Source organism: Montipora foliosa, chromosome 7 (genome assembly GCF_036669935.1).
Source record: "Montipora foliosa isolate CH-2021 chromosome 7, ASM3666993v2, whole genome shotgun sequence".
Lineage (NCBI taxonomy): Eukaryota > Metazoa > Cnidaria > Anthozoa > Scleractinia > Acroporidae > Montipora > Montipora foliosa.
In genome coordinates this window covers 2,786,429-2,793,928 of record NC_090875.1, presented here as the reverse complement: position 1 = coordinate 2,793,928, position 7,500 = coordinate 2,786,429, and the positions used below count along the sequence as shown (strand labels likewise).

The 7,500-nt window shown below is 38.1% G+C and overlaps 1 pseudogene; it reads left to right on the top strand.

Annotated features, from left to right (window-relative positions):
* The first annotated feature begins 1,901 nt into the window (after positions 1-1,901).
* On the top strand, positions 1,902-4,167 carry LOC138009640 (uncharacterized; annotated as a pseudogene).
* The last annotated feature ends 3,333 nt before the right edge of the window (positions 4,168-7,500 follow it).

Genomic DNA, 7,500 nt, shown 5'->3' with positions numbered 1-7,500 from the left:
CACTTCAACAATGCATACACCACACACATGAATAGAAATACTAACATACATAAAAATGTGGCCATCAAATAATAATAGAGGAGTAGTAGATCCAATCTGAAGGCTGGTAGTCATAAATGGAACATCTGTCATGCACCGGTATTCACATGTAACAGGAATATTTAATTCTTATCCCTCATCATAGGGCTATTGCAGATGTCTTGACAGATGCTTTACACGAACTTGATGAAGATTATGGTGAGGAGGAGAGCTATAATTCAAGTGAAGACACAGATATAGATGATTTGGAGTAAGTACCTTGCATAATTTGTTCAAAATTCATGTAGGGTAATTATAGTTTTCTGATGTAAGTATAGTTCAGTGTGGTTTGTGCAGTCATTGTTTTTGGCATTGTAATAACTATTCAAGATAATTTGCCTGATAGATGCATGCATTTCCTATTATAACAGCGAACTTGGAAAAACCGGAATATTACAAATTATTTTTGAAATGTTCATTGCTTTGAAACCAATCAGATACGATATCAAACCATAAACCAGAAAATTAGTTACTGTCGTAGTTTATGGTTTATACTTCTCGTATCTGATTAGTTCTTTTCTCTAACACAATAAAAATCCCAGAAATAATTTTAATGTTCATAGTTTTATCACCTCTGCTAAAAATGTTAAGTTATTCAAAGCTTTGTCAAAAGTACACGTTCGGAAGCTCCCAGGAACTCTAACTCTAGGCTTCCCGTCACTGTTTTTTGTAAGATGTATTTTCTTCTCATAAAATATCTTACTCTGTGTTTGAGCTGTCTTCAGTTGCAATGAGAAGTGCACCCTAAGTATTGAGCACGTTTTGTGTGTTAGAATTACTAAATAGTAATATTGTTTCAGTGGGAAGGCGAACAAATGGTTTTAATTTAGGTTGGTCATTCTACAAAATACCCGACATTGTATTGTCGAGACAACATTCTCATACTTTCCAGTGACTCAATGTGAACATTCTAATTACAAAGCAAGGTTACTACTCATATTTGGTAATACAAGAGACCCTCTAGCTATAATTTAATTTGTTTATAGGCAGACCATGTCTTTGGAAGAGAATGAAAGTGGAAGTGAGTTATGTGCAGAGGATCAGATGTTGAGTGACCTTGAAACAGACAGTGAGTGGATAGACCCAAGTCCATCCTCACCATCAAACACGCCCCAGCATTCCACAAGTGCAAGCATCTTTGCACTACCTACTTCATCTTCATCTGTTCCACTTCCAGCTACAACTACGTCATCTGTCTCATTTCCTCTACAACAACCTCTTCAGGACACACTTATGCTAGTGTATTATCTGTACCCCTTTCTAGTGGTGCTTCAACTTCTGTTGCACTTCCTGTTTCCTCAGCAGCATCCTCCTCTGTGTCAACTAGTGCTGTATCATCACTCCTGCAGCCTGCTTGTGCCCCATTGTCTGTTCTGTGCAAGGTTCTGGTGTGTCATCAAATCCACTGTCAGTTCCTGTCACATCTGTTCAAACAGTAACTTCAGCAACTGCACCATCTCAAAAATACCCAAAGTTGAGCAGGTATGAGGAGAGAAATATGCTAAAAGAGGAGCTATCCCTTGTAGGGCAGACAAAAGTAATCTGCTCCTTAGATCTACTTCTTGATCTGTTTAAGAGAAGCCAGCATTGTGGTTGCACAAAGGATGCAGTCATCAAAAAGAAGTATCTGAATGGCCCTACAGTGGTTATAAAGTTGAGTTGTTGCATGGATCACAAAGGAACATTTTCATCATCAAGCGACTTAAATGACATTTACAGTAACAACTGGCTGCAAGCATGATGGTATCAGGGAACAATTTTGCAAAAGTGGAGAAAATGGCAAATTTTCTTGGCTTGTCATTTCCGATTCCACTTTTTATAGGATGCAGAGATTGTATTTTATTCCAGCAATTGATGAGTGGTGGAGTTGGCAAAGAGAGCAGCTTGTAAAGGAATTTCTGGATAAGCCAGTTATTGTTTGTGGTGATGGGCAGTGTGACTCCCCAGGACACACTGCTAAGAATTTTTGCTATTTTTTAATGGAACTTGTGAGTGTTAACATCCTTCAGGTTGAGGTCAGGGATAAATGGAATGTTGGTTTGACCTCAGTGAACATGGAAAAGCAATCCCTACAAAATGCCCGCCAGAGGTTGCAGACATCATTAAATGTTGGAGAGGTTGTGACTGTTGCCTCTACTTCAATCAAGAAGTTGCTTGGTAAGAATTCTAATATCACAGTGTTATGTTTTGTATGTAATAGCAAAATAAACAATGACAGTTTCAAATAGATTGATTTTTGAGGTCCTTGATGTATCACATTACAATTCAAGGGCCTGGTGGAAGGGGGTGAACATGATGATGCCGCCTTCAAAAAGCATAAGGAAGTTTATTTTATCCCTCTGCCCCTTGTCCTAAATTATTAATTTTTAATCAATGACCAAATCATGGGGGAACCTCCTTGTACCAACCTTTGGCTTTCTCTCCTCACCACTCACTGTTTTTTGGAACGTTTTATATTATTTATTTTATTTATTTTATGAAACTCTTCTTGTTCTTTTCTTGTTCAACTAACATTGTAACTTTTGTTATCTTACGTATGAGGTGTAAATAAATAAATAAATAAATAAATAAAATGAGAACTAATGATATCAGTGCAAGGTAGCACAAGCAATAGTTAAAGATTGGGTTGAGGGAACTTTGTTCATGACCATACATTTCTTTTTTGTTTTTGTCTTGCAGCTGGTAATTTTGCTTCAGTTTTTCACAGGTGATGTTTACAACACTCATCTGACATTTATTTCCTTACAGAGAAAGCCATCTTTATGGTAGTAGCAGTATTCTGGAATAATATCTGTAACTTTTCGTTTAGTGAACAAAATCAAACTCTACATAATTATTGTTTTGCTGTTTGTATACAGGTTGGTCACCTAAAAAATATGGAAAAGATTCAAGCTTGGTCTGATCATGTCATTTTACACGTCTGGCATTGTGCCAACAAGTGTAAGTCCTCTGAACCAACAAGCGACGAGAAAGCCCTGGAGCAAATGAAGGTACAGGGTGTATCTGTGAAGTCAATCTTAATATGGTTTCTTGACTATGGTTTTTGTTGTTGTTGTTGTTGTTTTTTTAATCATTTCATCTCTTGAATTTGACTTCTGTATTGTAGAACTGATCTTTTGGCTAAATAATAATTTTTGTGCTATTATTCTCTTTACAATAGAGCAAGTGGACTGGTTTACTCCACCATGTATGTGATGAGCGTGATTGGTCTGGAATCAAGTGTGACCATGGGCAATTAGAAGATCATGACCTTCCATGGTCTGACCGAATAAAGATAAAGATTTTGAAGCCCTACAGAAATTCGTCCTGGACCCACAGCTTCTTGCAAGTTTTAAGTATTATGTCCGTTTCAGGTAAATAAATGTTCTCTACCACTGTTGATAATTTTCTGTGGACATCAACTGCAAGGCTTTCTCGCAGTGGCCACCTTTTTTGTATGGTGGAACAAGTACATTATGATTTATATAAATCTGTGTTTAACACATTTTACTTTCTTCCTTCAGGCACACTGGAAGTATTGAATGTGCAAGTAACCTCACATTGGCATACACTCCTAAGAGATGTTCTTACAGGGTTGTGACTACACTTGTCCTTTTCCCTTCCTTTTATACACATTTGTACTTGTAATGAACTTCTTTTGTACACCTGGTAGAGCTTTTAGCCTTTGTCCATAAAAGAGAAACTTCAAAACCTAAATAGTGAATTATGACTGTCAAGTAGTAGACTCCAATGAAATTGCAGAAGTAAGGAAAGACCTATTGTTAATCCCTCTTGGCCTCACCTTTTATTTGAAAGCACACTAGGGTTGTATTCAGGGCAAGAGAGAGTGACACTGGGTGTTATTATGTTGTTTCTTCTTTGTAGTTGCAAAAGTTACAAAGCCAGGAAGCAATTAGCTGCCATTGATTGGAATTTCCATGTGAACTATGCAGCTGCAGTCACTAGAGCAGGGGATGTTGTGTTATCCAGAAAGTATAACCAAAGGACCAAGGATTGGAACTCCAGGGTGGTAAAAGTGAAAAAGCAGTACGAGTACATCTCTGTACTTATGGCCAAGGTCCTACAGTTACGGAAAAAAGATGCAAATAAAGTCACTCGTAATGTCACTTTGAATGAGAGCGACCCAGCTTTATTGGCACCAACAATTGCAGACAAGCCACCACTGCCATCCAGAGAACTTTTTCTTGCAAGGGAAAGTAGATTTGAAAGCCATACCAACGAAAACTAAGGAAATTATTCCAAGTTTTTTCAATATTACCTTTCTATAAGTTTTTGACAACATCAATGATAATTTTGTTGAAAACCAAAGCATTGAATTGTGAAATGGACTATGTTTACTGTTAATCATAAATAGTGGTGTTCCCACAGTTATTCATGACAGAGGTCAACTTCAAGAGTTTCTAGATTTTTCAAAATGTGTCCATTGATAAAAACTTCAGTCTTGTACCCAGCGTCGTCAAGCCCTTTAGCCAGCGGTTGGTTGCCAGGAGAGACTCTGAGGTACTACAGGATTTCTGTGGTAAAACAATTGAAGCCATCACGGAGCTTATACAGAGCAGCCAATCAAAACATTTAAATTTTTTCGAGTTCTTTAGTCTCTCCTGGCACCTACCCGCTGACCAAAAAGCGTGAGGACTCTGGGTACGAGATTGTAAAAGCTAGGGAAAACTCAACATGGACAGTAGGGCTTTTAGGGATTGAACCATCCTCTGTGTCCTTATTTGAGCTTTAGGCATGAAAGAGGTACACATGTAGCAAGTTTTATTTGTGTTGACGGTAACTTTGCCAGGGGCGCATGCTCTTCCTAGACAGTGTTGCAGACTAAATTAACAAAACCAAAAGCAAACTACTACTTTAGCTCATTCATGCCTAAATTCCATATACAGGCCACTTTGAGAAGGGTAACAATGCCGAACAGTTTTAACAACGCATGCCGGACATACTTTTCTGTTGCCCTTCCCTAGATACCCATAAGGATCAAGCACATACTGCCTGTAACTGGCTTTCCGGAATGATCACGTACTGTTGTCTTCTCTGTTATTCCTGATGTCTCCCCTGTTCCTTATGGCCAGCTGGAGAACATCAGGATCAAGGCATAATTTTTGGAACCTAGTGTGTGTAGTCACACATTTCCGCTGCCCACAGCATTTGTTCTCTATTTCTTACGGCATAATTTGACAGACCCTGCACGATTCTCGAAGTGTCACATGGACTTTCCCATAAAAATGCCCTTAAAGCTCATCGAAATGGCGGCGAAAGAGTAGAGTGCTCCACTTGTAGGATACATAGTGTATTTAGTCTGGAAAATGTTCTGAAGAGCGTTTCGAATGATTTTCACCAATAACTCGGCAGGAAGAATGCTTTTTAAATAAAATCTCTGACTTTTACTGTGTGAACACTAGTTTTCTCTCGTGTTTCTGCTACAGTCATTGTTATTGAAATGATGCCTTGATCATTTCTTAAATAACAAGGACCGGAACCAGGTCATGTCTCGATGATAGGGGAGGGGAGAGTTGGGTATCATAGCGCTTTTTACAGCGATCTTTGCTGTCTGCGGAAGCTGTAAACAAATATACATGCCAAATTCGAAGGAAATGGCGGTAAACACGCGCTCATGGAGTCAACTCTTCTCTGAGAGCTTTTCTGATTATTCGGGATATGTTACGACCTTGGAAGATGCTATCAAACTTATAAAGGAGTATGAAGTCAATACAACGACTTCATTTACCGTTACATACCAGACTAGAGGTTTTGGAAAGTCTCCAATAGGTAAGATCTCTTTTTTTGTTTTTAATCAATGCAAGTTTATTATAGGTCTTAATTTTTTTTTCCAAAAAGGTTATTGTTATTGACCGATTATGGTGACTAGGGACTGGGATGGGGCCATGGAATTTGTAAAAGAGGAAATTATTGTAAATTCTTATCCACTTTCTACGATGGAAATAATAAATTAAATTACCCACAAAATGCAGCTTTTTCAAGAACTTAGGAAATAATTACCCTTTCCTTCAAGCCCCTCCCACCCACCCCAGGTTTGGAAGCTGGGGCAAGGCATCTCCAACAAGACTCCATTGAGATCCACCTAGTGTTGCAAGAGACAAGAGGTATTTCCCAGTGGCCACTGGTCAGGCACCTGTACTCTAGGACATGTATATTGTAAAAGATGGAGCAGATCAAAATTAATATTGAATAGCCATTTTTCTTTTTTTTAATACACTTCACTTCATTCAGTCAATTTTACATTAAATGTCAGTGAATCATTCAGTAGCCAGTGCACAAAAATAATCACTTCCAATCACTGTAATCTAGTCAAACACTGTTTCAGTTGCTCAAATTCCTTGTGTTGCTAATGACTATATCCTCTCTTAACGTTTCCTCTTCACTATATATAACATTATTATGATAGGCCATTCGGATGCAACAGTAAATACAGAGAATGCGGGGAAAACTAAAAAAAATCCAAGGCATTGTATTTACTGGAAAGATGTCCAGGCAACCAAGGGAGTGCATCTAGAATTCGATGGGATTCCTTTCCTAAACCTTGGACACAAACTTTTGGAGTGCCAAAATGGTCCAGATCGCAACAGGGCACTAAAAGAAAAACAGTCAATTAGCAAAAAGGTAAATGAAATCATGGTATATATTTTTCCTTTTGATAATGTGCATTGATATAATAATATTCAATAATAATAATAATAATAATTTACCACAGTGTGTAGAGCCTATGTATTATTATAATTATTTTGATTGCTCCATATTAACAGGGTCATATTAACAGGGTCATCAAGGGGAACATGATTACTGCTCCAAAAGGACACGATTCATGGTCCAAAACACAAAAAAATGCAACTGCCCAGCCCAAATTCATATGAGAGAGATAGTTGCCTAGCCAACCTACAAGGTAAATCTTGTTGAAAGCACTGATAAACTCTTGTTCAGCACCACCAGCTCCACCTGCAAGAATAGAGCCAAAGCTTTCCTCTTTAACATTTTCTAAGCCATTTAGGTGCAATGGAAAGTGAAGGGGCAGGAAGAGAAGCAGAAAAGTGAAATAGAACTAACCTTAACATAATGTGGAAAAAGGAATGACAAAAGACAGGAACTTAAAAACAATACAAGGAAGTAAAATGGAATGGGATATGTTACTGGGAGTAAGGTGCACAGGTAAAAGAGAGCAAAGTTCAGCTTGTTGCCCTCAGCTGGCTCTCTCCCCTCACCCATACATGTTGGCAAAATTTGCAGATCAAAAACAGTTACAAATCTAAAACCAGGTAAATGAAACACTTCTTTGATTAGATCCCTGCAGAGAAAAATCAATTAAAGAGGATGCTTCCAAAAAGCTCAGAAACGACATGAGACAAAACAATGCTGAAGGAGAAAGACGAATATACATTACCTTGCCAAAGCCTTCTGATCACAAGG